General features: G+C 51.7%; 12 non-coding genes and 3 pseudogenes across 12 annotated transcripts; all 15 read right to left on the bottom strand.

Annotated features, from left to right (window-relative positions):
- Positions 1-588: 588 nt before the first annotated feature.
- Positions 589-752, bottom strand: LOC138660240 (U1 spliceosomal RNA). Its single transcript, XR_011317709.1, has one exon. It is a non-coding gene; the product is annotated as a U1 spliceosomal RNA (small nuclear RNA).
- Positions 753-1,565: 813 nt separating this feature from the next.
- On the bottom strand, positions 1,566-1,729 carry LOC138660241 (U1 spliceosomal RNA). The gene has a single exon (XR_011317710.1). It is a non-coding gene; the product is annotated as a U1 spliceosomal RNA (small nuclear RNA).
- An 813-nt stretch (positions 1,730-2,542) lies between these two features.
- LOC138660398 (U1 spliceosomal RNA) lies at positions 2,543-2,722 on the bottom strand (annotated as a pseudogene).
- Positions 2,723-8,657: 5,935 nt separating this feature from the next.
- LOC138660242 (U1 spliceosomal RNA) lies at positions 8,658-8,821 on the bottom strand. The gene has a single exon (XR_011317711.1). It is a non-coding gene; the product is annotated as a U1 spliceosomal RNA (small nuclear RNA).
- An 813-nt stretch (positions 8,822-9,634) lies between these two features.
- LOC138660243 (U1 spliceosomal RNA) lies at positions 9,635-9,798 on the bottom strand. Its single transcript, XR_011317712.1, has one exon. It is a non-coding gene; the product is annotated as a U1 spliceosomal RNA (small nuclear RNA).
- Positions 9,799-10,611: 813 nt separating this feature from the next.
- Positions 10,612-10,775, bottom strand: LOC138660244 (U1 spliceosomal RNA). The gene has a single exon (XR_011317713.1). It is a non-coding gene; the product is annotated as a U1 spliceosomal RNA (small nuclear RNA).
- An 815-nt stretch (positions 10,776-11,590) lies between these two features.
- LOC138660245 (U1 spliceosomal RNA) lies at positions 11,591-11,754 on the bottom strand. The gene has a single exon (XR_011317714.1). It is a non-coding gene; the product is annotated as a U1 spliceosomal RNA (small nuclear RNA).
- Positions 11,755-12,569: 815 nt separating this feature from the next.
- On the bottom strand, positions 12,570-12,733 carry LOC138660246 (U1 spliceosomal RNA). Its single transcript, XR_011317715.1, has one exon. It is a non-coding gene; the product is annotated as a U1 spliceosomal RNA (small nuclear RNA).
- An 813-nt stretch (positions 12,734-13,546) lies between these two features.
- Positions 13,547-13,726, bottom strand: LOC138660420 (U1 spliceosomal RNA; annotated as a pseudogene).
- A 5,931-nt stretch (positions 13,727-19,657) lies between these two features.
- Positions 19,658-19,821, bottom strand: LOC138660247 (U1 spliceosomal RNA). The gene has a single exon (XR_011317716.1). It is a non-coding gene; the product is annotated as a U1 spliceosomal RNA (small nuclear RNA).
- Positions 19,822-20,634: 813 nt separating this feature from the next.
- Positions 20,635-20,798, bottom strand: LOC138660248 (U1 spliceosomal RNA). Its single transcript, XR_011317717.1, has one exon. It is a non-coding gene; the product is annotated as a U1 spliceosomal RNA (small nuclear RNA).
- Positions 20,799-21,611: 813 nt separating this feature from the next.
- LOC138660250 (U1 spliceosomal RNA) lies at positions 21,612-21,775 on the bottom strand. Its single transcript, XR_011317718.1, has one exon. It is a non-coding gene; the product is annotated as a U1 spliceosomal RNA (small nuclear RNA).
- Positions 21,776-22,588: 813 nt separating this feature from the next.
- On the bottom strand, positions 22,589-22,752 carry LOC138660251 (U1 spliceosomal RNA). Its single transcript, XR_011317719.1, has one exon. It is a non-coding gene; the product is annotated as a U1 spliceosomal RNA (small nuclear RNA).
- Positions 22,753-23,565: 813 nt separating this feature from the next.
- On the bottom strand, positions 23,566-23,729 carry LOC138660252 (U1 spliceosomal RNA). Its single transcript, XR_011317720.1, has one exon. It is a non-coding gene; the product is annotated as a U1 spliceosomal RNA (small nuclear RNA).
- Positions 23,730-24,542: 813 nt separating this feature from the next.
- LOC138660399 (U1 spliceosomal RNA) lies at positions 24,543-24,722 on the bottom strand (annotated as a pseudogene).
- Positions 24,723-26,815: the final 2,093 nt, after the last annotated feature.

Consider the following 26,815-nt stretch of genomic DNA (forward strand, 5'->3'; position numbering starts at 1 on the left):
AGCCTGAGTCATTTGCATATAGGAGCCTCGGCTCCGCCCCAGCCTCGCGTCACGTTGCTGCGCTGGCCTGAGAACATGCTGTAGACAGCTCGAGCTCCAGCTGCCGGCACCCTCTCATGACTCACTCATCTCCGCTCAAGAGGATGCACGCTGGAGGAGGCTCAAGGGCAGGAGGACCAAACCGCAGATAGCTGCGCACCAGCGGCCCACTCACAGCTCCAGCTCCAGCCCCAAGGCTGTGAGATGGGGATGCTGCAGGTGCCCTCCCGCGAGCATGCCCGCCTGCACCTGCAGACAAGCAGAGCAAGCCATGTCGTCACCAAGTCAACGAGATGCAAGCGACTTGCTCAATCCCCACCAGCCGGGGGTGGGGGGGTCAAAAAGGGCCAAAGTGTCGAGCAAAGGCAACAACCTCAAACCAACCAAGAAACAATAAACAAAGCATAGCAGCGACACAGGGAAGGTGGCATCCTTCCCCCACAAGGGGGAGCCAAAGGCCACGTCTGCCCGCTGCTTGGAGCTTTTCTCCAAAGCATCGCTTCGGCTCAGCAGAGCATCTTTTGTGTTCTGTCTTTGACCATAGGAAATCAGGGGAAAGCGCGAACGCAGTCCCCCACTACCACAAATTATGCAGTCGAGTTTCCCGCATTTGGGGAAATCGCAGGGGTCAGCACACCCGGAGTGCAATGGATGAGCCTCACCCTGGGAGAACCACCTTAGTGATCATGGTATCTCCCCTGCCAGGTAAGTATGAGTTGGGGCCCGCCGGCCCGACGAGCGCCCCTCCGACGCAGCTCCCCAACATCGCGGAGTCTCGTGCCCGAAAGGGAGGGGGTGGGGGGTGGCGTTCGGCACAGACCGCACGGAGGCTCCTCGAGTGGGAGGCGCCGGTCGCTCCCGACGCGGCTGACGCCCACTCCGACCCCCCACAGGGCAGGCCGAGCTCAAGTCAAAAGCCGCCCAAGATGCACAGCAGCAGCCTGAGTCATTTGCATATAGGAGCCTCGGCTCCGCCCCAGCCTCGCGTCACGTTGCTGCGCTGGCCTGAGAACATGCTGTAGACAGCTCGAGCTCCAGCTGCCGGCACCCTCTCATGACTCACTCATCTCCGCTCAAGAGGATGCACGCTGGAGGAGGCTCAAGGGCAGGAGGACCAAACCGCAGATAGCTGCGCACCAGCGGCCCACTCACAGCTCCAGCTCCAGCCCCAAGGCTGTGAGATGGGGATGCTGCAGGTGCCCTCCCGCGAGCATGCCCGCCTGCACCTGCAGACAAGCAGAGCAAGCCATGTCGTCACCAAGTCAACGAGATGCAAGCGACTTGCTCAATCCCCACCAGCCGGGGGTGGGGGGGTCAAAAAGGGCCAAAGTGTCGAGCAAAGGCAACAACCTCAAACCAACCAAGAAACAATAAACAAAGCATAGCAGCGACACAGGGAAGGTGGCATCCTTCCCCCACAAGGGGGAGCCAAAGGCCACGTCTGCCCGCTGCTTGGAGCTTTTCTCCAAAGCATCGCTTCGGCTCAGCAGAGCATCTTTTGTGTTCTGTCTTTGACCATAGGAAATCAGGGGAAAGCGCGAACGCAGTCCCCCACTACCACAAATTATGCAGTCGAGTTTCCCGCATTTGGGGAAATCGCAGGGGTCAGCACACCCGGAGTGCAATGGATGAGCCTCACCCTGGGAGAACCACCTTAGTGATCATGGTATCTCCCCTGCCAGGTAAGTATGAGTTGGGGCCCGCCGGCCCGACGAGCGCCCCTCCGACGCAGCTCCCCAACATCGCGGAGTCTCGTGCCCGAAAGGGAGGGGGTGGGGGGTGGCGTTCGGCACAGACCGCACGGAGGCTCCTCGAGTGGGAGGCGCCGGTCGCTCCCGACGCGGCTGACGCCCACTCCGACCCCCCACAGGGCAGGCCGAGCTCAAGTCAAAAGCCGCCCAAGATGCACAGCAGCAGCCTGAGTCATTTGCATATAGGAGCCTCGGCTCCGCCCCAGCCTCGCGTCACGTTGCTGCGCTGGCCTGAGAACATGCTGTAGACAGCTCGAGCTCCAGCTGCCGGCACCCTCTCATGACTCACTCATCTCCGCTCAAGAGGATGCACGCTGGAGGAGGCTCAAGGGCAGGAGGACCAAACCGCAGATAGCTGCGCACCAGCGGCCCACTCACAGCTCCAGCTCCAGCCCCAAGGCTGTGAGATGGGGATGCTGCAGGTGCCCTCCCGCGAGCATGCCCGCCTGCACCTGCAGACAAGCAGAGCAAGCCATGTCGTCACCAAGTCAACGAGATGCAAGCGACTTGCTCAATCCCCACCAGCCGGGGGTGGGGGGGTCAAAAAGGGCCAAAGTGTCGAGCAAAGGCAACAACCTCAAACCAACCAAGAAACAATAAACAAAGCATAGCAGCGACACAGGGAAGGTGGCATCCTTCCCCCACAAGGGGGAGCCAAAGGCCACGTCTGCCCGCTGCTTGGAGCTTTTCTCCAAAGCATCGCTTCGGCTCAGCAGAGCATCTTTTGTGTTCTGTCTTTGACCATAGGAAATCAGGGGAAAGCGCGAACGCAGTCCCCCACTACCACAAATTATGCAGTCGAGTTTCCCGCATTTGGGGAAATCGCAGGGGTCAGCACACCCGGAGTGCAATGGATGAGCCTCACCCTGGGAGAACCTTTTTCCTCAGATTGGAACTCTCATTAACGCATGCATCATCTGCTCGTTCAGTTAACAAGTTTCCTGATCATCATATGGAAAAATCTCCCATAAACAAAAAAAACAATCCCGATCACCAAAAAATAATCAAAATCCTACCTACAGTAATCATTCCACTGTGAGTACTTCCAAAGTGTTTCTGCTGTTGTTTCACCGAGTCTTTTCTTATCTAAAAGATAAACATAAAACAACCTGGCAAGAAAAATGTTCTTACAGTCCATTGGAGAGAGACACACCTTTTTAAAAATAACCAGGTTCCGTGAATCCCACAAAACTTCCTTATATATGGCAAAAATAATCCAACTCATCCGTCTCCTTTCCAAGTGATTGAAATCTTGACCTGTTAATATCCTTCTAAAATCAAAGCAATGGAACCCAACAAGAGCAATAAAAAACCGGGATAAAAGGGTAAAAACTTTTTTTGCAAAAGGACAGTCCCAAAAAATGTGCTGAATTGTCTCTGGATCCTTACATCCCTCCCTTGGACAAAATTCTTGAACCCGTATCCCTCTTCTATTCAAAAAAGCTCGTGTTGGCAAACATCCTTGTAATGCCATCCAAGTTACGTCCTTTTGCCGATTGCTGATTCCTATAACAAAAAACAGCTTCCAGACTTGCCTTGATTGCGCAGTATTGCAGGATGGCACATCACATAAAAATTCTCTCTCCTTTAATCTCTTAACAATCTCTCTTTTATCAGGTCTATCTGTGGGGCTTAAACCAATTTGATCATAGAAGGACTTAAGTACTACATAAAAAGACGGAACCACAAACGCGACCGGCTTCCTCAAATCCTTCTCACACCAGCTCCATTTCTGAAACAGCCATCCTGCCAAAAACCTGCACATGTCTGCAGCCTTACTTTTACTCTGGGAAAGTCTATAAATATTCAACAAATAGTGCATCTTTAAAAACCTTTCCATATTTGGAAAGCCACAGCCCCCCATTTCCACAGAAAGCATCACTTTTTCTCTCCTTAATTTTTCCATCTTTGACCCCCAAAAAAAGGTAAACAGTTTCCTTGTAACTCTCTTAGTCCATAAACTCGCAGGCGGAAATATCAGAGCAGTATATAGCAGTAATGGAAGGATCACTGACTTCACGATAAGTACCTTCCCTCTCAGAGACAAGTTCCTTAATTTCCAATAATTCAGTTTCTGTTCTGTTTTATTTTCCAGGATCCTCAGACTCTTCTTCCCTTTAAGTTCCTTTTCAAAGATAACACCGAGGACCTCTATCTCTTCTTTTCTTTCTACTCCCACCACACTAACATCCACCTGCCTTCCAAAGTTGCAAAACTGACACTTACTCCAATTTACAGCCATTCCAGCCACACAACAAAAAATTCTTACATGAAGATTTATCCTATTAAGCTCAGCTTGCGAACCACAAATAAAAGCAATGTCATCCATGTAACTTAATGATTTCACAGGACCCCCCATTCCTCCAGGGACAAAGGCACCATCCACACACTTATCGACTTGCACACTTTTTAAAAGAGCTTCTACTACGCAAATAAAAAGAATAGGAGATAAAGGGCACCCTTGCCTAACGCCAGATAGAATATTAAAACTAGAACTCACGTGACCATTAATTAAGAGCTGACTACTAACTCCACAATAAAAAGACTTAATAATGTTCAATAATTTAGTGGGGATCCCAAGGTGTCTAAGTGCAGCAAACAAAAATCTATGTGAAACTTTATCAAAAGCTTTTTCCAGGTCAACTGACTGTACAAGAAGGGGGTTCTTATTAAAATTAGCGTAATAAATTAAGTCCCTTAAAAGCAACAAGTTGTCCGATATTCTCCTACCTGGCACTGCACATGCTTGGTATTCACCCACCATGTCCATTATTACTTCACTCAATCTACTTGCCACAATTTTGGAAATAATCTTGTAATCACAATTGAGCAAAGTTATTGGTCTCCAGTTTTTAATTTCTCTCACATCACCCTTCTTATGTATCAAAGTGACGATCCCTCTACGCATAGAGTCAGACAGAACCGCATGAGTAAAAACATATTCCACCACCCGATAAAATTCCACACCTAAAATGTCCCAAAATACTACATAAAATTCCACAGGAAGGCCATCACAGCCAGGTGTCTTCCCTTTCGCCAGTCCATCCACAGCACGCCTCACTTCATCCTTTTTGACCCCATCACTTAGAAAAGGCACCTTTTCTTCAGGAATATTATCAGTCAAAATATTACAATAATCATTGATTTCTGCATCACTGGCTCTGCTGTCATTCGAAAAAAGGGTTTTATAAAAAGAATGAATACCATTAATCATTTCCTCCCCAGACTTCTCACCTGCAGGAGTAAAAACAGACTTAAAAACCCCTTTAGGCTTAAAACATTTCTTAAAAAAATATCTTGTACATTGCTCATCTTCTTCCATGTGCTGTATTTTTGCTTTAAAGACAATAGATTTCCCTTTTTCAATTAGTGTTTTTTTAAAATCCTCCTTCAAATCAGCAATCTCATTATCCACCTCCATCCCAGCTCTTTTAAACTTATAAAGCGCTTCCATCTTAGAAATTATTGCTTCCTCTTGATCTCTTTTGGCTTTTGCTCTTTTAAAACACACCCCTTTAAAATAATATGCAAATTTCTCCTTTGCCCAATCCCACCATTCCAGCAGATTTTTAAAACGGTGCTGTTCAGACACACAGAATGTAAACACGTTTTTAAAACCACTTCTCACCTCCTCTTCTTCCAGCAGGCTTACATTTAGCTTCCAGAGCCCCTTGCCAAAAGCAAGGGACTCAACAATACACAGATCCACCATTACCATCTTATGATCAGAAAAAGTGTTTGTCACATGATTACATTTGGTAACTTTGATCCCTTCAGACACAAACACATAATCGATCCGGGAACTACAACGCCCACTGTCCGCCACAAATGTAAACTTGTTTTCATTCGGCCGAACCATCAAACCCACATCCGTGTAGCGTAAATCCTGCACCACTTGATTCAACATATTGGAAGTCACATCCGTCCTGAATTCCGCAGAGCTCTTACGATCATTTGCAGATCTAATGCAATTAAAATCACCTGCTATTATAGAAAAATCTCTACCTGGCAGAAACCACTTTACCGACTCCAAAAAGGACACCCGTGCTTTCTTGTCCGCAGGGGCATAAATATTAAAAACCCTTACCCGGTGACCTAAGAAATCTAATAACAAAAACAAACATCTTCCAGGTATGATAATTTTAAACTGTAATACTTTTAAATTATTATTTTTCAATAGTATGCCAACCCCCTCATTTTTATTGTCTGTACAAGGAGACCAAAAAGACTGCCCCCTGCTCCATTCACTTGCATGCGGTGAGGCTTTTATTGCACATTCTTGTAGACATATAATGTCAGCATTCACCCTCTCCATATAATCTAATATACCTGCTCTCCTGATAGAAGAACTGATCCCTCGCACATTCAGGGAAGCAACACATAAACTCATCATGGCAAAAAAAATTATTTTCCACCATACATTCTCCATCATGATTCAGAGAAAGGAGTATTCCTACTATCCACCTTTCTACATATATCAGGCGACTCAGGATCCGAGCCCCTGTTAGAAACACCTGGCCTTGGAGAGACAGGATCTCCCTGCCCACCAGACCAACACCCCTCCATTCTACTCTTTTTACTGAGCGAGGAAGCTATTTCCTCATCCTCTTCCTCATCCTCCCCATCATCATCATCATCATCATCATCACCATCCTCAAAAACACTTTCATCACTACTACTAGTCCCCCCATCCCTCTGCCCAGGAGTGAGCGTCCGATCTGAATCCTCCTCCTCCTGAAACTCCATTCCTTCCCCATCTCCCTCCCCCACTACAGGGTCCACACATACGCCTGCATTAGCATATGCAAATTCACCACCAAGGCCCTGTCCTTCAGACACAGTCTCCATTGCACTCTTGGCCTCGCCCAGATCAACTATAGGAGAGCTCTGAAAATCTTTTCCCCCTTCCTGGCCCCGCCCTCCATCCTCCATCTTAGATCCAGCATGGCTCACTTTACTTCCACCATTTTGTTTCTGACTTCTTTGCTCTTTAGCTGCATTTGAAACTATCACACCAGCACGATGCTCAGGTTTGCCTTTTCCACCAAACTCACTTTTCTCATTCTTAGCGCTTTCATGCTCACCACTCTTACCATCACTCTTATTTCCCCAGTGACCACTAGTTGCCTCCGCATAGGACTTAGGAATCTGAGTCCACAATCTACATTTCCTGGCAAAGTGACCTTCCAACCCACACAAATCACACACCTTTGCCTCAGGGCAACTATCCACCATGTGGCCGGGCTTCCCACAATTCTTACAAACAATTCCTTGCACCGGGCATTCTTTCTGCACATGTCCGTACATATGACACTTTCTACAATATTCAATTTGTCCAGTGTAGAAACAAAAACCCCTCTCCCCCCCAATTGAAAATTGTGCAGGAATGCTCAGAGCCCCCCCAATGGCTGTTGCATCAGGAATTAATTTCACCAAGTATCTTCTTTTGCCATTATAATAGTTATGCCTATTTTTCATCTTCCCCAGGAATTTGACTTCATAACAGTATCTTCTCAAAAAATGGGTTACGGTATCATCTGGAACCTTGGGATTATACATATGTACCACAACATACTTGTAAGTCTGTTGAAAAAGGGGCTCCACAACAATAAACTCCAGGCATTCCACTTCTTTCTTCTCCTTCATCCGCACCAGCTCCATGTAGACTTTCTGACATATACCCAAGGAAACAAACGTGATATCATAAATTCCCTGCTTTTGAAAATCCTGCAGTGCCAATACATCTGTTACCTTAAGGCTTCTTATGTTCTTCAAGACATCCATGCAAATTTGGTCCAGGCCAATTTCTTCCTCATGTCCAGACAGGACTTGTAGACGGACAGAGTCCTCTAATCCACGTGCCTTCTCCACCATTTTCGTAGCAGATAAACACAGTCGCCACTCTATCGCACACCAGGGCCCCACAAGGGGAACCCCGATCGCAACCGCCAACCAACAAGAAACAGAAGTAGTCTCCCACCACTGCTGCCCGTCAGAAGGCTGAGAAGCGATACTCACCCAGAGAGAATGGTATCTCCCCTGCCAGGTAAGTATGAGTTGGGGCCCGCCGGCCCGACGAGCGCCCCTCCGACGCAGCTCCCCAACATCGCGGAGTCTCGTGCCCGAAAGGGAGGGGGTGGGGGGTGGCGTTCGGCACAGACCGCACGGAGGCTCCTCGAGTGGGAGGCGCCGGTCGCTCCCGACGCGGCTGACGCCCACTCCGACCCCCCACAGGGCAGGCCGAGCTCAAGTCAAAAGCCGCCCAAGATGCACAGCAGCAGCCTGAGTCATTTGCATATAGGAGCCTCGGCTCCGCCCCAGCCTCGCGTCACGTTGCTGCGCTGGCCTGAGAACATGCTGTAGACAGCTCGAGCTCCAGCTGCCGGCACCCTCTCATGACTCACTCATCTCCGCTCAAGAGGATGCACGCTGGAGGAGGCTCAAGGGCAGGAGGACCAAACCGCAGATAGCTGCGCACCAGCGGCCCACTCACAGCTCCAGCTCCAGCCCCAAGGCTGTGAGATGGGGATGCTGCAGGTGCCCTCCCGCGAGCATGCCCGCCTGCACCTGCAGACAAGCAGAGCAAGCCATGTCGTCACCAAGTCAACGAGATGCAAGCGACTTGCTCAATCCCCACCAGCCGGGGGTGGGGGGGTCAAAAAGGGCCAAAGTGTCGAGCAAAGGCAACAACCTCAAACCAACCAAGAAACAATAAACAAAGCATAGCAGCGACACAGGGAAGGTGGCATCCTTCCCCCACAAGGGGGAGCCAAAGGCCACGTCTGCCCGCTGCTTGGAGCTTTTCTCCAAAGCATCGCTTCGGCTCAGCAGAGCATCTTTTGTGTTCTGTCTTTGACCATAGGAAATCAGGGGAAAGCGCGAACGCAGTCCCCCACTACCACAAATTATGCAGTCGAGTTTCCCGCATTTGGGGAAATCGCAGGGGTCAGCACACCCGGAGTGCAATGGATGAGCCTCACCCTGGGAGAACCACCTTAGTGATCATGGTATCTCCCCTGCCAGGTAAGTATGAGTTGGGGCCCGCCGGCCCGACGAGCGCCCCTCCGACGCAGCTCCCCAACATCGCGGAGTCTCGTGCCCGAAAGGGAGGGGGTGGGGGGTGGCGTTCGGCACAGACCGCACGGAGGCTCCTCGAGTGGGAGGCGCCGGTCGCTCCCGACGCGGCTGACGCCCACTCCGACCCCCCACAGGGCAGGCCGAGCTCAAGTCAAAAGCCGCCCAAGATGCACAGCAGCAGCCTGAGTCATTTGCATATAGGAGCCTCGGCTCCGCCCCAGCCTCGCGTCACGTTGCTGCGCTGGCCTGAGAACATGCTGTAGACAGCTCGAGCTCCAGCTGCCGGCACCCTCTCATGACTCACTCATCTCCGCTCAAGAGGATGCACGCTGGAGGAGGCTCAAGGGCAGGAGGACCAAACCGCAGATAGCTGCGCACCAGCGGCCCACTCACAGCTCCAGCTCCAGCCCCAAGGCTGTGAGATGGGGATGCTGCAGGTGCCCTCCCGCGAGCATGCCCGCCTGCACCTGCAGACAAGCAGAGCAAGCCATGTCGTCACCAAGTCAACGAGATGCAAGCGACTTGCTCAATCCCCACCAGCCGGGGGTGGGGGGGTCAAAAAGGGCCAAAGTGTCGAGCAAAGGCAACAACCTCAAACCAACCAAGAAACAATAAACAAAGCATAGCAGCGACACAGGGAAGGTGGCATCCTTCCCCCACAAGGGGGAGCCAAAGGCCACGTCTGCCCGCTGCTTGGAGCTTTTCTCCAAAGCATCGCTTCGGCTCAGCAGAGCATCTTTTGTGTTCTGTCTTTGACCATAGGAAATCAGGGGAAAGCGCGAACGCAGTCCCCCACTACCACAAATTATGCAGTCGAGTTTCCCGCATTTGGGGAAATCGCAGGGGTCAGCACACCCGGAGTGCAATGGATGAGCCTCACCCTGGGAGAACCACCTTAGTGATCATGGTATCTCCCCTGCCAGGTAAGTATGAGTTGGGGCCCGCCGGCCCGACGAGCGCCCCTCCGACGCAGCTCCCCAACATCGCGGAGTCTCGTGCCCGAAAGGGAGGGGGTGGGGGGTGGCGTTCGGCACAGACCGCACGGAGGCTCCTCGAGTGGGAGGCGCCGGTCGCTCCCGACGCGGCTGACGCCCACTCCGACCCCCCACAGGGCAGGCCGAGCTCAAGTCAAAAGCTGCCCAAGATGCACAGCAGCAGCCTGAGTCATTTGCATATAGGAGCCTCGGCTCCGCCCCAGCCTCGCGTCACGTTGCTGCGCTGGCCTGAGAACATGCTGTAGACAGCTCGAGCTCCAGCTGCCGGCACCCTCTCATGACTCACTCATCTCCGCTCAAGAGGATGCACGCTGGAGGAGGCTCAAGGGCAGGAGGACCAAACCGCAGATAGCTGCGCACCAGCGGCCCACTCACAGCTCCAGCTCCAGCCCCAAGGCTGTGAGATGGGGATGCTGCAGGTGCCCTCCGGCGAGCATGCCCGCCTGCACCTGCAGACAAGCAGAGCAAGCCATGTCGTCACCAAGTCAACGAGATGCAAGCGACTTGCTCAATCCCCACCAGCCGGGGGTGGGGGGGTCAAAAAGGGCCAAAGTGTCGAGCAAAGGCAACAACCTCAAACCAACCAAGAAACAATAAACAAAGCATAGCAGCGACACAGGGAAGGTGGCATCCTTCCCCCACAAGGGGGAGCCAAAGGCCACGTCTGCCCGCTGCTTGGAGCTTTTCTCCAAAGCATCGCTTCGGCTCAGCAGAGCATCTTTTGTGTTCTGTCTTTGACCATAGGAAATCAGGGGAAAGCGCGAACGCAGTCCCCCACTACCACAAATTATGCAGTCGAGTTTCCCGCATTTGGGGAAATCGCAGGGGTCAGCACACCCGGAGTGCAATGGATGAGCCTCACCCTGGGAGAACCACCTTAGTGATCATGGTATCTCCCCTGCCAGGTAAGTATGAGTTGGGGCCCGCCGGCCCGACGAGCGCCCCTCCGACGCAGCTCCCCAACATCGCGGAGTCTCGTGCCCGAAAGGGAGGGGGTGGGGGGTGGCGTTCGGCACAGACCGCACGGAGGCTCCTCGAGTGGGAGGCGCCGGTCGCTCCCGACGCGGCTGACGCCCACTCCGACCCCCCACAGGGCAGGCCGAGCTCAAGTCAAAAGCCGCCCAAGATGCACAGCAGCAGCCTGAGTCATTTGCATATAGGAGCCTCGGCTCCGCCCCAGCCTCGCGTCACGTTGCTGCGCTGGCCTGAGAACATGCTGTAGACAGCTCGAGCTCCAGCTGCCGGCACCCTCTCATGACTCACTCATCTCCGCTCAAGAGGATGCACGCTGGAGGAGGCTCAAGGGCAGGAGGACCAAACCGCAGATAGCTGCGCACCAGCGGCCCACTCACAGCTCCAGCTCCAGCCCCAAGGCTGTGAGATGGGGATGCTGCAGGTGCCCTCCCGCGAGCATGCCCGCCTGCACCTGCAGACAAGCAGAGCAAGCCATGTCGTCACCAAGTCAACGAGATGCAAGCGACTTGCTCAATCCCCACCAGCCGGGGGTGGGGGGGTCAAAAAGGGCCAAAGTGTCGAGCAAAGGCAACAACCTCAAACCAACCAAGAAACAATAAACAAAGCATAGCAGCGCGACACAGGGAAGGTGGCATCCTTCCCCCACAAGGGGGAGCCAAAGGCCACGTCTGCCCGCTGCTTGGAGCTTTTCTCCAAAGCATCGCTTCGGCTCAGCAGAGCATCTTTTGTGTTCTGTCTTTGACCATAGGAAATCAGGGGAAAGCGCGAACGCAGTCCCCCACTACCACAAATTATGCAGTCGAGTTTCCCGCATTTGGGGAAATCGCAGGGGTCAGCACACCCGGAGTGCAATGGATGAGCCTCACCCTGGGAGAACCACCTTAGTGATCATGGTATCTCCCCTGCCAGGTAAGTATGAGTTGGGGCCCGCCAGCCCGACGAGCGCCCCTCCGACGCAGCTCCCCAACATCGCGGAGTCTCGTGCCCGAAAGGGAGGGGGTGGGGGGTGGCGTTCGGCACAGACCGCACGGAGGCTCCTCGAGTGGGAGGCGCCGGTCGCTCCCGACGCGGCTGACGCCCACTCCGACCCCCCACAGGGCAGGCCGAGCTCAAGTCAAAAGCCGCCCAAGATGCACAGCAGCAGCCTGAGTCATTTGCATATAGGAGCCTCGGCTCCGCCCCAGCCTCGCGTCACGTTGCTGCGCTGGCCTGAGAACATGCTGTAGACAGCTCGAGCTCCAGCTGCCGGCACCCTCTCATGACTCACTCATCTCCGCTCAAGAGGATGCACGCTGGAGGAGGCTCAAGGGCAGGAGGACCAAACCGCAGATAGCTGCGCACCAGCGGCCCACTCACAGCTCCAGCTCCAGCCCCAAGGCTGTGAGATGGGGATGCTGCAGGTGCCCTCCCGCGAGCATGCCCGCCTGCACCTGCAGACAAGCAGAGCAAGCCATGTCGTCACCAAGTCAACGAGATGCAAGCGACTTGCTCAATCCCCACCAGCCGGGGGTGGGGGGGTCAAAAAGGGCCAAAGTGTCGAGCAAAGGCAACAACCTCAAACCAACCAAGAAACAATAAACAAAGCATAGCAGCGCGACACAGGGAAGGTGGCATCCTTCCCCCACAAGGGGGAGCCAAAGGCCACGTCTGCCCGCTGCTTGGAGCTTTTCTCCAAAGCATCGCTTCGGCTCAGCAGAGCATCTTTTGTGTTCTGTCTTTGACCATAGGAAATCAGGGGAAAGCGCGAACGCAGTCCCCCACTACCACAAATTATGCAGTCGAGTTTCCCGCATTTGGGGAAATCGCAGGGGTCAGCACACCCGGAGTGCAATGGATGAGCCTCACCCTGGGAGAACCACCTTAGTGATCATGGTATCTCCCCTGCCAGGTAAGTATGAGTTGGGGCCCGCCGGCCCGACGAGCGCCCCTCCGACGCAGCTCCCCAACATCGCGGAGTCTCGTGCCCGAAAGGGAGGGGGTGGGGGGTGGCGTTCGGCACAGACCGCACGGAGGCTCCTCGAGTGGGAGGCGCCGGTCGCTCCCGACGCGGCTGACGCCCACTCCGACCCCCCACAGGGCAGGCCGAGCTCAAGTCAAAAGCCGCCCAAGATGCACAGCAGCAGCCTGAGTCATTTGCATATAGGAGCCTCGGCTCCGCCCCAGCCTCGCGTCACGTTGCTGCGCTGGCCTGAGAACATGCTGTAGACAGCTCGAGCTCCAGCTGCCGGCACCCTCTCATGACTCACTCATCTCCGCTCAAGAGGATGCACGCTGGAGGAGGCTCAAGGGCAGGAGGACCAAACCGCAGATAGCTGCGCACCAGCGGCCCACTCACAGCTCCAGCTCCAGCCCCAAGGCTGTGAGATGGGGATGCTGCAGGTGCCCTCCCGCGAGCATGCCCGCCTGCACCTGCAGACAAGCAGAGCAAGCCATGTCGTCACCAAGTCAACGAGATGCAAGCGACTTGCTCAATCCCCACCAGCCGGGGGTGGGGGGGTCAAAAAGGGCCAAAGTGTCGAGCAAAGGCAACAACCTCAAACCAACCAAGAAACAATAAACAAAGCATAGCAGCGACACAGGGAAGGTGGCATCCTTCCCCCACAAGGGGGAGCCAAAGGCCACGTCTGCCCGCTGCTTGGAGCTTTTCTCCAAAGCATCGCTTCGGCTCAGCAGAGCATCTTTTGTGTTCTGTCTTTGACCATAGGAAATCAGGGGAAAGCGCGAACGCAGTCCCCCACTACCACAAATTATGCAGTCGAGTTTCCCGCATTTGGGGAAATCGCAGGGGTCAGCACACCCGGAGTGCAATGGATGAGCCTCACCCTGGGAGAACCTTTTTCCTCAGATTGGAACTCTCATTAACGCATGCATCATCTGCTCGTTCAATTAACAAGTTTCCTGATCATCATATGGAAAAATCTCCCATAAACAAAAAAACAATCCCGATCACCAAAAAATAATCACAATCCTACCTACAGTAATCATTCCACTGTGAGTACTTCCAAAGTGTTTCTGCTGTTGTTTCACCGAGTCTTTTCTTATCTAATAGATAAACATAAAACAACCTGGCAAGAAAAATGTTCTTACAGTCCATTGGAGAGAGACACACCTTTTTAAAAATAACCAAGTTCCGTGAATCCCACAAAACTTCCTTATATATGGCAAAAATAATCCAACTCATCCGTCTCCTTTCCAAGTGATTGAAATCTTGACCTGTTAATATCCTTCTAAAATCAAAGCAATGGAACCCAACAAGAGCAATAAAAAACCGGGATAAAAGGGTAAAAACTTTTTTTGCAAAAGGACAGTCCCAAAAAATGTGCTGAATTGTCTCTGGATCCTTACATCCCTCCCTTGGACAAAATTCTTGAACCCGTATCCCTCTTCTATTCAAAAAAGCTCGTGTTGGCAAACATCCTTGTAATGCCATCCAAGTTACGTCCTTTTGCCGATTGCTGATTCCTATAACAAAAAACAGCTTCCAGACTTGCCTTGATTGCGCAGTATTGCAGGATGGCACATCACATAATAATTCTCTCTCCTTTAATCTCTTAACAATCTCTCTTTTATCAGGTCTATCTGTGGGGCTTAAACCAATTTGATCATAGAAGGACTTAAGTACTACATAAAAAGACGGAACCACAAACGCCACCGGCTTCCTCAAATCCTTCTCACACCAGCTCCATTTCTGAAACAGCCATCCTGCCAAAAACCTGCACATATCTGCAGCCTTACTTTTACTCTGGGAAAGTCTATAAATATTCAACAAATAGTGCATCTTTAAAAACCTTTCCATATTTGGAAAGCCACAGCCCCCCATTTCCACAGAAAGCATCACTTTTTCTCTCCTTAATTTTTCCATCTTTGACCCCCAAAAAAAGGTAAACAGTTTCCTTGTAACTCTCTTAGTCCATAAACTCGCGGGCGGAAATATCAGAGCAGTATATAGCAGTAATGGAAGGATCACTGACTTCACGATAAGTACCTTCCCTCTCAGAGACAAGTTCCTTAATTTCCAATAATTCAGTTTCTGTTCTGTTTTATTTTCCAGGATCCTCAGACTCTTCTTCCCTTTAAGTTCCTTTTCAAAGATAACACCGAGGACCTCTATCTCTTCTTTTCTTTCTACTCCCACCACACTAACATCCACCTGCCTTCCAAAGTTGCAAAACTGACACTTACTCCAATTTACAGCCATTCCAGCCACACAACAAAAAATTCTTACATGAAGATTTATCCTATTAAGCTCAGCTTGCGAACCACAAATAAAAGCAATGTCATCCATGTAACTTAATGATTTCACAGGACCCCCCATTCCTCCAGGGACAAAGGCACCATCCACACACTTATCGACTTGCACACTTTTTAAAAGAGCTTCTACTACGCAAATAAAAAGAATAGGAGATAAAGGGCACCCTTGCCTAACGCCAGATAGAATATTAAAACTAGAACTCACGTGACCATTAATTAAGAGCTGACTACTAACTCCACAATAAAAAGACTTAATAATGTTCAATAATTTAGTGGGGATCCCAAGGTGTCTAAGTGCAGCAAACAAAAATCTATGTGAAACTTTATCAAAAGCTTTTTCCAGGTCAACTGACTGTACAAGAAGGGGGTTCTTATTAAAATTAGCGTAATAAATTAAGTCCCTTAAAAGCAACAAGTTGTCCGATATTCTCCTACCTGGCACTGCACATGCTTGGTATTCACCCACCATGTCCATTATTACTTCACTCAATCTACTTGCCACAATTTTGGAAATAATCTTGTAATCACAATTGAGCAAAGTTATTGGTCTCCAGTTTTTAATTTCTCTCACATCACCCTTCTTATGTATCAAAGTGACGATCCCTCTACGCATAGAGTCAGACAGAACCGCATGAGTAAAAACATATTCCACCACCCGATAAAATTCCACACCTAAAATGTCCCAAAATACTACATAAAATTCCACAGGAAGGCCATCACAGCCAGGTGTCTTCCCTTTCGCCAGTCCATCCACAGCACGCCTCACTTCATCCTTTTTGAGCCCATCACTTAGAAAAGACACCTTTTCTTCAGGAATATTATCAGTCAAAATATTACAATAATCATTGATTTCTGCATCACTGGCTCTGCTGTCATTCGAAAAAAGGGTTTTATAAAAAGAATGAATACCATTAATCATTTCCTCCCCAGACTTCTCACCTGCAGGAGTAAAAACAGACTTAAAAACCCCTTTAGGCTTAAAACATTTCTTAAAAAAATATCTTGTACATTGCTCATCTTCTTCCATGTGCTGTATTTTTGCTTTAAAGACAATAGATTTCCCTTTTTCAATTAGTGTTTTTTTAAAATCCTCCTTCAAATCAGCAATCTCATTATCCACCTCCATCCCAGCTCTTTTAAACTTATAAAGCGCTTCCATCTTAGAAATTATTGCTTCCTCTTGATCTCTTTTAGCTTTTGCCCTTTTAAAACACACCCCTTTAAAATAATATGCAAATTTCTCCTTTGCCCAATCCCACCATTCCAGCAGATTTTTAAAACGGTGCTGTTCAGACACACAGAATGTAAACACGTTTTTAAAACCACTTCTCACCTCCTCTTCTTCCAGCAGGCTTACATTTAGCTTCCAGAGCCCCTTGCCAAAAGCAAGGGACTCAACAATACACAGATCCACCATTACCATCTTATGATCAGAAAAAGTATTTGTCACATGATTACATTTGGTAACTTTGATCCCTTCAGACACAAACACATAATCGATCCGGGAACTACAACGCCCACTGTCCGCCACAAATGTAAACTTGTTTTCATTCGGCCGAACCATCAAACCCACATCCGTGTAGCGTAAATCCTGCACCACTTGATTCAACATATTGGAAGTCACATCCGTCCTGAATTCCGCAGAGCTCTTACGATCATTTGCAGATCTAATGCAATTAAAATCACCTGCTATTATAGAAAAATCTCTACCTGGCAGAAACCACTTTACCGACTCCAAAAAGGACACCCGTGCTTTCTTGTCCGCAGGGGCATAAATATTAAAAACCCTTACCCGGTGACCTAAGAAATCTAATAACAAAAACAAACATCTTCCAGGTATGATAATTTTAAACTGTAATACTTTTAAATTATTATTTTTCAATAGTATGCCAACCCCCTCATTTTTATTGTCTGTACAAGGAGACCAAAAAGACTGCCCCCTGCTCCATTCACTTGCATGCGGTGAGGCTTTTATTGCACATTCTTGTAGACATATAATGTCAGCATTCACCCTCTCCATATAATCTAATATACCTGCTCTCCTGATAGAAGAACTGATCCCTCGCACATTCAGGGAAGCAACACATAAACTCATCATGGCAAAAAAAATTATTTTCCACCATACATTCTCCATCATGATTCAGAGAAAGGAGTATTCCTACTATCCACCTTTCTACATATATCAGGCGACTCAGGATCCGAGCCCCTGTTAGAAACACCTGGCCTTGGAGAGACAGGATCTCCCTGCCCACCAGACCAACACCCCTCCATTCTACTCTTTTTAGTGAGCGAGGAAGCTATTTCCTCATCCTCTTCCTCATCCTCCCCATCATCATCATCATCATCATCACCATCCTCAAAAACACTTTCATCACTACTACTAGTCCCCCCATCCCTCTGCCCAGGAGTGAGCGTCCGATCTGAATCCTCCTCCTCCTGAAACTCCATTCCTTCCCCATCTCCCTCCCCCACTACAGGGTCCACACATACGCCTGCATTAGCATATGCAAATTCACCACCAAGGCCCTGTCCTTCAGACACAGTCTCCATTGCATTCTTGGCCTCGCCCAGATCAACTATAGGAGAGCTCTGAAAATCTTTTCCCCCTTCCTGGCCCCGCCCTCCATCCTCCATCTTAGATCCAGCATGGCTCACTTTACTTCCACCATTTTGTTTCTGACTTCTTTGCTCTTTAGCTGCATTTGAAACTATCACACCAGCACGATGCTCAGGTTTGCCTTTTCCACCAAACTCACTTTTCTCATTCTTAGCGCTTTCATGCTCACCACTCTTACCATCACTCTTATTTCCCCAGTGACCACTAGTTGCCTCCGCATAGGACTTAGGAATCTGAGTCCACAATCTACATTTCCTGGCAAAGTGACCTTCCAACCCACACAAATCACACACCTTTGCCTCAGGGCAACTATCCACCATGTGGCCGGGCTTCCCACAATTCTTACAAACAATTCCTTGCACCGGGCATTCTTTCTGCACATGTCCGTACATATGACACTTTCTACAATATTCAATTTGTCCAGTGTAGAAACAAAAACCCCTCTCCCCCCCAATTGAAAATTGTGCAGGAATGCTCAGAGCCCCCCCAATGGCTGTTGCATCAGGAATTAATTTCACCAAGTATCTTCTTTTGCCATTATAATAGTTATGCCTATTTTTCATCTTCCCCAGGAATTTGACTTCATAACAGTATCTTCTCAAAAAATGGGTTACGGTATCATCTGGAACCTTGGGATTATACATATGTACCACAACATACTTGTAAGTCTGTTGAAAAAGGGGCTCCACAACAATAAACTCCAGGCATTCCACTTCTTTCTTCTCCTTCATCCGCACCAGCTCCATGTAGACTTTCTGACATATACCCAAGGAAACAAACGTGATATCATAAATTCCCTGCTTTTGAAAATCCTGCAGTGCCAATACATCTGTTACCTTAAGGCTTCTTATGTTCTTCAAGACATCCATGCAAATTTGGTCCAGGCCAATTTCTTCCTCATGTCCAGACAGGACTTGTAGACGGACAGAGTCCTCTAATCCACGTGCCTTCTCCACCATTTTCGTAGCAGATAAACACAGTCGCCACTCTATCGCACACCAGGGCCCCACAAGGGGAACCCCGATCGCAACCGCCAACCAACAAGAAACAGAAGTAGTCTCCCACCACTGCTGCCCGTCAGAAGGCTGAGAAGCGATACTCACCCAGAGAGAATGGTATCTCCCCTGCCAGGTAAGTATGAGTTGGGGCCCGCCGGCCCGACGAGCGCCCCTCCGACGCAGCTCCCCAACATCGCGGAGTCTCGTGCCCGAAAGGGAGGGGGTGGGGGGTGGCGTTCGGCACAGACCGCACGGAGGCTCCTCGAGTGGGAGGCGCCGGTCGCTCCCGACGCGGCTGACGCCCACTCCGACCCCCCACAGGGCAGGCCGAGCTCAAGTCAAAAGCCGCCCAAGATGCACAGCAGCAGCCTGAGTCATTTGCATATAGGAGCCTCGGCTCCGCCCCAGCCTCGCGTCACGTTGCTGCGCTGGCCTGAGAACATGCTGTAGACAGCTCGAGCTCCAGCTGCCGGCACCCTCTCATGACTCACTCATCTCCGCTCAAGAGGATGCACGCTGGAGGAGGCTCAAGGGCAGGAGGACCAAACCGCAGATAGCTGCGCACCAGCGGCCCACTCACAGCTCCAGCTCCAGCCCCAAGGCTGTGAGATGGGGATGCTGCAGGTGCCCTCCCGCGAGCATGCCCGCCTGCACCTGCAGACAAGCAGAGCAAGCCATGTCGTCACCAAGTCAACGAGATGCAAGCGACTTGCTCAATCCCCACCAGCCGGGGGTGGGGGGGTCAAAAAGGGCCAAAGTGTCGAGCAAAGGCAACAACCTCAAACCAACCAAGAAACAATAAACAAAGCATAGCAGCGACACAGGGAAGGTGGCATCCTTCCCCCACAAGGGGGAGCCAAAGGCCACGTCTGCCCGCTGCTTGGAGCTTTTCTCCAAAGCATCGCTTCGGCTCAGCAGAGCATCTTTTGTGTTCTGTCTTTGACCATAGGAAATCAGGGGAAAGCGCGAACGCAGTCCCCCACTACCACAAATTATGCAGTCGAGTTTCCCGCATTTGGGGAAATCGCAGGGGTCAGCACACCCGGAGTGCAATGGATGAGCCTCACCCTGGGAGAACCACCTTAGTGATCATGGTATCTCCCCTGCCAGGTAAGTATGAGTTGGGGCCCGCCGGCCCGACGAGCGCCCCTCCGACGCAGCTCCCCAACATCGCGGAGTCTCGTGCCCGAAAGGGAGGGGGTGGGGGGTGGCGTTCGGCACAGACCGCACGGAGGCTCCTCGAGTGGGAGGCGCCGGTCGCTCCCGACGCGGCTGACGCCCACTCCGACCCCCCACAGGGCAGGCCGAGCTCAAGTCAAAAGCCGCCCAAGATGCACAGCAGCAGCCTGAGTCATTTGCATATAGGAGCCTCGGCTCCGCCCCAGCCTCGCGTCACGTTGCTGCGCTGGCCTGAGAACATGCTGTAGACAGCTCGAGCTCCAGCTGCCGGCACCCTCTCATGACTCACTCATCTCCGCTCAAGAGGATGCACGCTGGAGGAGGCTCAAGGGCAGGAGGACCAAACCGCAGATAGCTGCGCACCAGCGGCCCACTCACAGCTCCAGCTCCAGCCCCAAGGCTGTGAGATGGGGATGCTGCAGGTGCCCTCCCGCGAGCATGCCCGCCTGCACCTGCAGACAAGCAGAGCAAGCCATGTCGTCACCAAGTCAACGAGATGCAAGCGACTTGCTCAATCCCCACCAGCCGGGGGTGGGGGGGTCAAAAAGGGCCAAAGTGTCGAGCAAAGGCAACAACCTCAAACCAACCAAGAAACAATAAACAAAGCATAGCAGCGACACAGGGAAGGTGGCATCCTTCCCCCACAAGGGGGAGCCAAAGGCCACGTCTGCCCGCTGCTTGGAGCTTTTCTCCAAAGCATCGCTTCGGCTCAGCAGAGCATCTTTTGTGTTCTGTCTTTGACCATAGGAAATCAGGGGAAAGCGCGAACGCAGTCCCCCACTACCACAAATTATGCAGTCGAGTTTCCCGCATTTGGGGAAATCGCAGGGGTCAGCACACCCGGAGTGCAATGGATGAGCCTCACCCTGGGAGAACCACCTTAGTGATCATGGTATCTCCCCTGCCAGGTAAGTATGAGTTGGGGCCCGCCGGCCCGACGAGCGCCCCTCCGACGCAGCTCCCCAACATCGCGGAGTCTCGTGCCCGAAAGGGAGGGGGTGGGGGGTGGCGTTCGGCACAGACCGCACGGAGGCTCCTCGAGTGGGAGGCGCCGGTCGCTCCCGACGCGGCTGACGCCCACTCCGACCCCCCACAGGGCAGGCCGAGCTCAAGTCAAAAGCCGCCCAAGATGCACAGCAGCAGCCTGAGTCATTTGCATATAGGAGCCTCGGCTCCGCCCCAGCCTCGCGTCACGTTGCTGCGCTGGCCTGAGAACATGCTGTAGACAGCTCGAGCTCCAGCTGCCGGCACCCTCTCATGACTCACTCATCTCCGCTCAAGAGGATGCACGCTGGAGGAGGCTCAAGGGCAGGAGGACCAAACCGCAGATAGCTGCGCACCAGCGGCCCACTCACAGCTCCAGCTCCAGCCCCAAGGCTGTGAGATGGGGATGCTGCAGGTGCCCTCCCGCGAGCATGCCCGCCTGCACCTGCAGACAAGCAGAGCAAGCCATGTCGTCACCAAGTCAACGAGATGCAAGCGACTTGCTCAATCCCCACCAGCCGGGGGTGGGGGGGTCAAAAAGGGCCAAAGTGTCGAGCAAAGGCAACAACCTCAAACCAACCAAGAAACAATAAACAAAGCATAGCAGCGACACAGGGAAGGTGGCATCCTTCCCCCACAAGGGGGAGCCAAAGGCCACGTCTGCCCGCTGCTTGGAGCTTTTCTCCAAAGCATCGCTTCGGCTCAGCAGAGCATCTTTTGTGTTCTGTCTTTGACCATAGGAAATCAGGGGAAAGCGCGAACGCAGTCCCCCACTACCACAAATTATGCAGTCGAGTTTCCCGCATTTGGGGAAATCGCAGGGGTCAGCACACCCGGAGTGCAATGGATGAGCCTCACCCTGGGAGAACCACCTTAGTGATCATGGTATCTCCCCTGCCAGGTAAGTATGAGTTGGGGCCCGCCGGCCCGACGAGCGCCCCTCCGACGCAGCTCCCCAACATCGCGGAGTCTCGTGCCCGAAAGGGAGGGGGTGGGGGGTGGCGTTCGGCACAGACCGCACGGAGGCTCCTCGAGTGGGAGGCGCCGGTCGCTCCCGACGCGGCTGACGCCCACTCCGACCCCCCACAGGGCAGGCCGAGCTCAAGTCAAAAGCCGCCCAAGATGCACAGCAGCAGCCTGAGTCATTTGCATATAGGAGCCTCGGCTCCGCCCCAGCCTCGCGTCACGTTGCTGCGCTGGCCTGAGAACATGCTGTAGACAGCTCGAGCTCCAGCTGCCGGCACCCTCTCATGACTCACTCATCTCCGCTCAAGAGGATGCACGCTGGAGGAGGCTCAAGGGCAGGAGGACCAAACCGCAGATAGCTGCGCACCAGCGGCCCACTCACAGCTCCAGCTCCAGCCCCAAGGCTGTGAGATGGGGATGCTGCAGGTGCCCTCCCGCGAGCATGCCCGCCTGCACCTGCAGACAAGCAGAGCAAGCCATGTCGTCACCAAGTCAACGAGATGCAAGCGACTTGCTCAATCCCCACCAGCCGGGGGTGGGGGGGTCAAAAAGGGCCAAAGTGTCGAGCAAAGGCAACAACCTCAAACCAACCAAGAAACAATAAACAAAGCATAGCAGCGACACAGGGAAGGTGGCATCCTTCCCCCACAAGGGGGAGCCAAAGGCCACGTCTGCCCGCTGCTTGGAGCTTTTCTCCAAAGCATCGCTTCGGCTCAGCAGAGCATCTTTTGTGTTCTGTCTTTGACCATAGGAAATCAGGGGAAAGCGCGAACGCAGTCCCCCACTACCACAAATTATGCAGTCGAGTTTCCCGCATTTGGGGAAATCGCAGGGGTCAGCACACCCGGAGTGCAATGGATGAGCCTCACCCTGGGAGAACCACCTTAGTGATCATGGTATCTCCCCTGCCAGGTAAGTATGAGTTGGGGCCCGCCGGCCCGACGAGCGCCCCTCCGACGCAGCTCCCCAACATCGCGGAGTCTCGTGCCCGAAAGGGAGGGGGTGGGGGGTGGCGTTCGGCACAGACCGCACGGAGGCTCCTCGAGTGGGAGGCGCCGGTCGCTCCCGACGCGGCTGACGCCCACTCCGACCCCCCACAGGGCAGGCCGAGCTCAAGTCAAAAGCCGCCCAAGATGCACAGCAGCAGCCTGAGTCATTTGCATATAGGAGCCTCGGCTCCGCCCCAGCCTCGCGTCACGTTGCTGCGCTGGCCTGAGAACATGCTGTAGACAGCTCGAGCTCCAGCTGCCGGCACCCTCTCATGACTCACTCATCTCCGCTCAAGAGGATGCACGCTGGAGGAGGCTCAAGGGCAGGAGGACCAAACCGCAGATAGCTGCGCACCAGCGGCCCACTCACAGCTCCAGCTCCAGCCCCAAGGCTGTGAGATGGGGATGCTGCAGGTGCCCTCCCGCGAGCATGCCCGCCTGCACCTGCAGACAAGCAGAGCAAGCCATGTCGTCACCAAGTCAACGAGATGCAAGCGACTTGCTCAATCCCCACCAGCCGGGGGTGGGGGGGTCAAAAAGGGCCAAAGTGTCGAGCAAAGGCAACAACCTCAAACCAACCAAGAAACAATAAACAAAGCATAGCAGCGACACAGGGAAGGTGGCATCCTTCCCCCACAAGGGGGAGCCAAAGGCCACGTCTGCCCGCTGCTTGGAGCTTTTCTCCAAAGCATCGCTTCGGCTCAGCAGAGCATCTTTTGTGTTCTGTCTTTGACCATAGGAAATCAGGGGAAAGCGCGAACGCAGTCCCCCACTACCACAAATTATGCAGTCGAGTTTCCCGCATTTGGGGAAATCGCAGGGGTCAGCACACCCGGAGTGCAATGGATGAGCCTCACCCTGGGAGAACCACCTTAGTGATCATGGTATCTCCCCTGCCAGGTAAGTATGAGTTGGGGCCCGCCGGCCCGACGAGCGCCCCTCCGACGCAGCTCCCCAACATCGCGGAGTCTCGTGCCCGAAAGGGAGGGGGTGGGGGGTGGCGTTCGGCACAGACCGCACGGAGGCTCCTCGAGTGGGAGGCGCCGGTCGCTCCCGACGCGGCTGACGCCCACTCCGACCCCCCACAGGGCAGGCCGAGCTCAAGTCAAAAGCCGCCCAAGATGCACAGCAGCAGCCTGAGTCATTTGCATATAGGAGCCTCGGCTCCGCCCCAGCCTCGCGTCACGTTGCTGCGCTGGCCTGAGAACATGCTGTAGACAGCTCGAGCTCCAGCTGCCGGCACCCTCTCATGACTCACTCATCTCCGCTCAAGAGGATGCACGCTGGAGGAGGCTCAAGGGCAGGAGGAGCAAACCGCAGATAGCTGCGCACCAGCGGCCCACTCACAGCTCCAGCTCCAGCCCCAAGGCTGTGAGATGGGGATGCTGCAGGTGCCCTCCCGCGAGCATGCCCGCCTGCACCTGCAGACAAGCAGAGCAAGCCATGTCGTCACCAAGTCAACGAGATGCAAGCGACTTGCTCAATCCCCACCAGCCGGGGGTGGGGGGGTCAAAAAGGGCCAAAGTGTCGAGCAAAGGCAGCAACCTCAAACCAACCAAGAAACAATAAACAAAGCATAGCAGCGACACAGGGAAGGTGGCATCCTTCCCCCACAAGGGGGAGCCAAAGGCCACGTCTGCCCGCTGCTTGGAGCTTTTCTCCAAAGCATCGCTTCGGCTCAGCAGAGCATCTTTTGTGTTCTGTCTTTGACCATAGGAAATCAGGGGAAAGCGCGAACGCAGTCCCCCACTACCACAAATTATGCAGTCGAGTTTCCCGCATTTGGGGAAATCGCAGGGGTCAGCACACCCGGAGTGCAATGGATGAGCCTCACCCTGGGAGAACCTTTTTCCTCAGATTGGAACTCTCATTAACGCATGCATCATCTGCTCGTTCAGTTAACAAGTTTCCTGATCATCATATGGAAAAATCTCCCATAAACAAAAAAAACAATCCCGATCACCAAAAAATAATCAAAATCCTACCTACAGTAATCATTCCACTGTGAGTACTTCCAAAGTGTTTCTGCTGTTGTTTCACCGAGTCTTTTCTTATCTAATAGATAAACATAAAACAACCTGGCAAGAAAAATGTTCTTACAGTCCATTGGAGAGAGACACACCTTTTTAAAAATAACCAGGTTCCGTGAATCCCACAAAACTTCCTTATATATGGCAAAAATAATCCAACTCATCCGTCTCCTTTCCAAGTGATTGAAATCTTGACCTGTTAATATCCTTCTAAAATCAAAGCAATGGAACCCAACAAGAGCAATAAAAAACCGGGATAAAAGGGTAAAAACTTTTTTTGCAAAAGGGCAGTCCCAAAAAATGTGCTGAATTGTCTCTGGATCCTTACATCCCTCCCTTGGACAAAATTCTTGAACCCGTATCCCTCTTCTATTCAAAAAAGCTCGTGTTGGCAAACATCCTTGTAATGCCATCCAAGTTACGTCCTTTTGCCGATTGCTGATTCCTATAACAAAAAACAGCTTCCAGACTTGCCTTGATTGCGCAGTATTGCAGGATGGCACATCACATAAAAATTCTCTCTCCTTTAATCTCTTAACAATCTCTCTTTTATCAGGTCTATCTGTGGGGCTTAAACCAATTTGATCATAGAAGGACTTAAGCACTACATAAAAAGACGGAACCACAAACGCGACCGGCTTCATCAAATCCTTCTCACACCAGCTCCATTTCTGAAACAGCCATCCTGCCAAAAACCTGCACATGTCTGCAGCCTTACTTTTACTCTGGGAAAGTCTATAAATATTCAACAAATAGTGCATCTTTAAAAACCTTTCCATATTTGGAAAGCCACAGCCCCCCATTTCCACAGAAAGCATCACTTTTTCTCTCCTTAATTTTTCCATCTTTGACCCCCAAAAAAAGGTAAACAGTTTCCTTGTAACTCTCTTAGTCCATAAACTCGCAGGCGGAAATATCAGAGCAGTATATAGCAGTAATGGAAGGATCACTGACTTCACGATAAGTACCTTCCCTCTCAGAGACAAGTTCCTTAATTTCCAATAATTCAGTTTCTGTTCTGTTTTATTTTCCAGGATCCTCAGACTCTTCTTCCCTTTAAGTTCCTTTTCAAAGATAACACCGAGGACCTCTATCTCTTCTTTTCTTTCTACTCCCACCACACTAACATCCACCTGCCTTCCAAAGTTGCAAAACTGACACTTACTCCAATTTACAGCCATTCCAGCCACACAACAAAAAATTCTTACATGAAGATTTATCCTATTAAGCTCAGCTTGCGAACCACAAATAAAAGCAATGTCATCCATGTAACTTAATGATTTCACAGGACCCCCCATTCCTCCAGGGACAAAGGCACCATCCACACACTTATCGACTTGCACACTTTTTAAAAGAGCTTCTACTACGCAAATAAAAAGAATAGGAGACAAAGGGCACCCTTGCCTAACGCCAGATAGAATATTAAAACTAGAACTCACGTGACCATTAATTAAGAGCTGACTACTAACTCCACAATAAAAAGACTTAATAATGTTCAATAATTTAGTGGGGATCCCAAGGTGTCTAAGTGCAGCAAACAAAAATCTATGTGAAACTTTATCAAAAGCTTTTTCCAGGTCAACTGACTGTACAAGAAGGGGGTTCTTATTAAAATTAGCGTAATAAATTAAGTCCCTTAAAAGCAACAAGTTGTCCGATATTCTCCTACCTGGCACTGCACATGCTTGGTATTCACCCACCATGTCCATTATTACTTCACTCAATCTACTTGCCACAATTTTGGAAATAATCTTGTAATCACAATTGAGCAAAGTTATTGGTCTCCAGTTTTTAATTTCTCTCACATCACCCTTCTTATGTATCAAAGTGACGATCCCTCTACGCATAGAGTCAGACAGAACCGCATGAGTAAAAACATATTCCACCACCCGATAAAATTCCACACCTAAAATGTCCCAAAATACTACATAAAATTCCACAGGAAGGCCATCACAGCCAGGTGT

The sequence above is a fragment of the Ranitomeya imitator genome, chromosome 1 (assembly GCF_032444005.1).
Source record: "Ranitomeya imitator isolate aRanImi1 chromosome 1, aRanImi1.pri, whole genome shotgun sequence".
NCBI classification, from domain to species: Eukaryota; Metazoa; Chordata; class Amphibia; order Anura; family Dendrobatidae; genus Ranitomeya; species Ranitomeya imitator.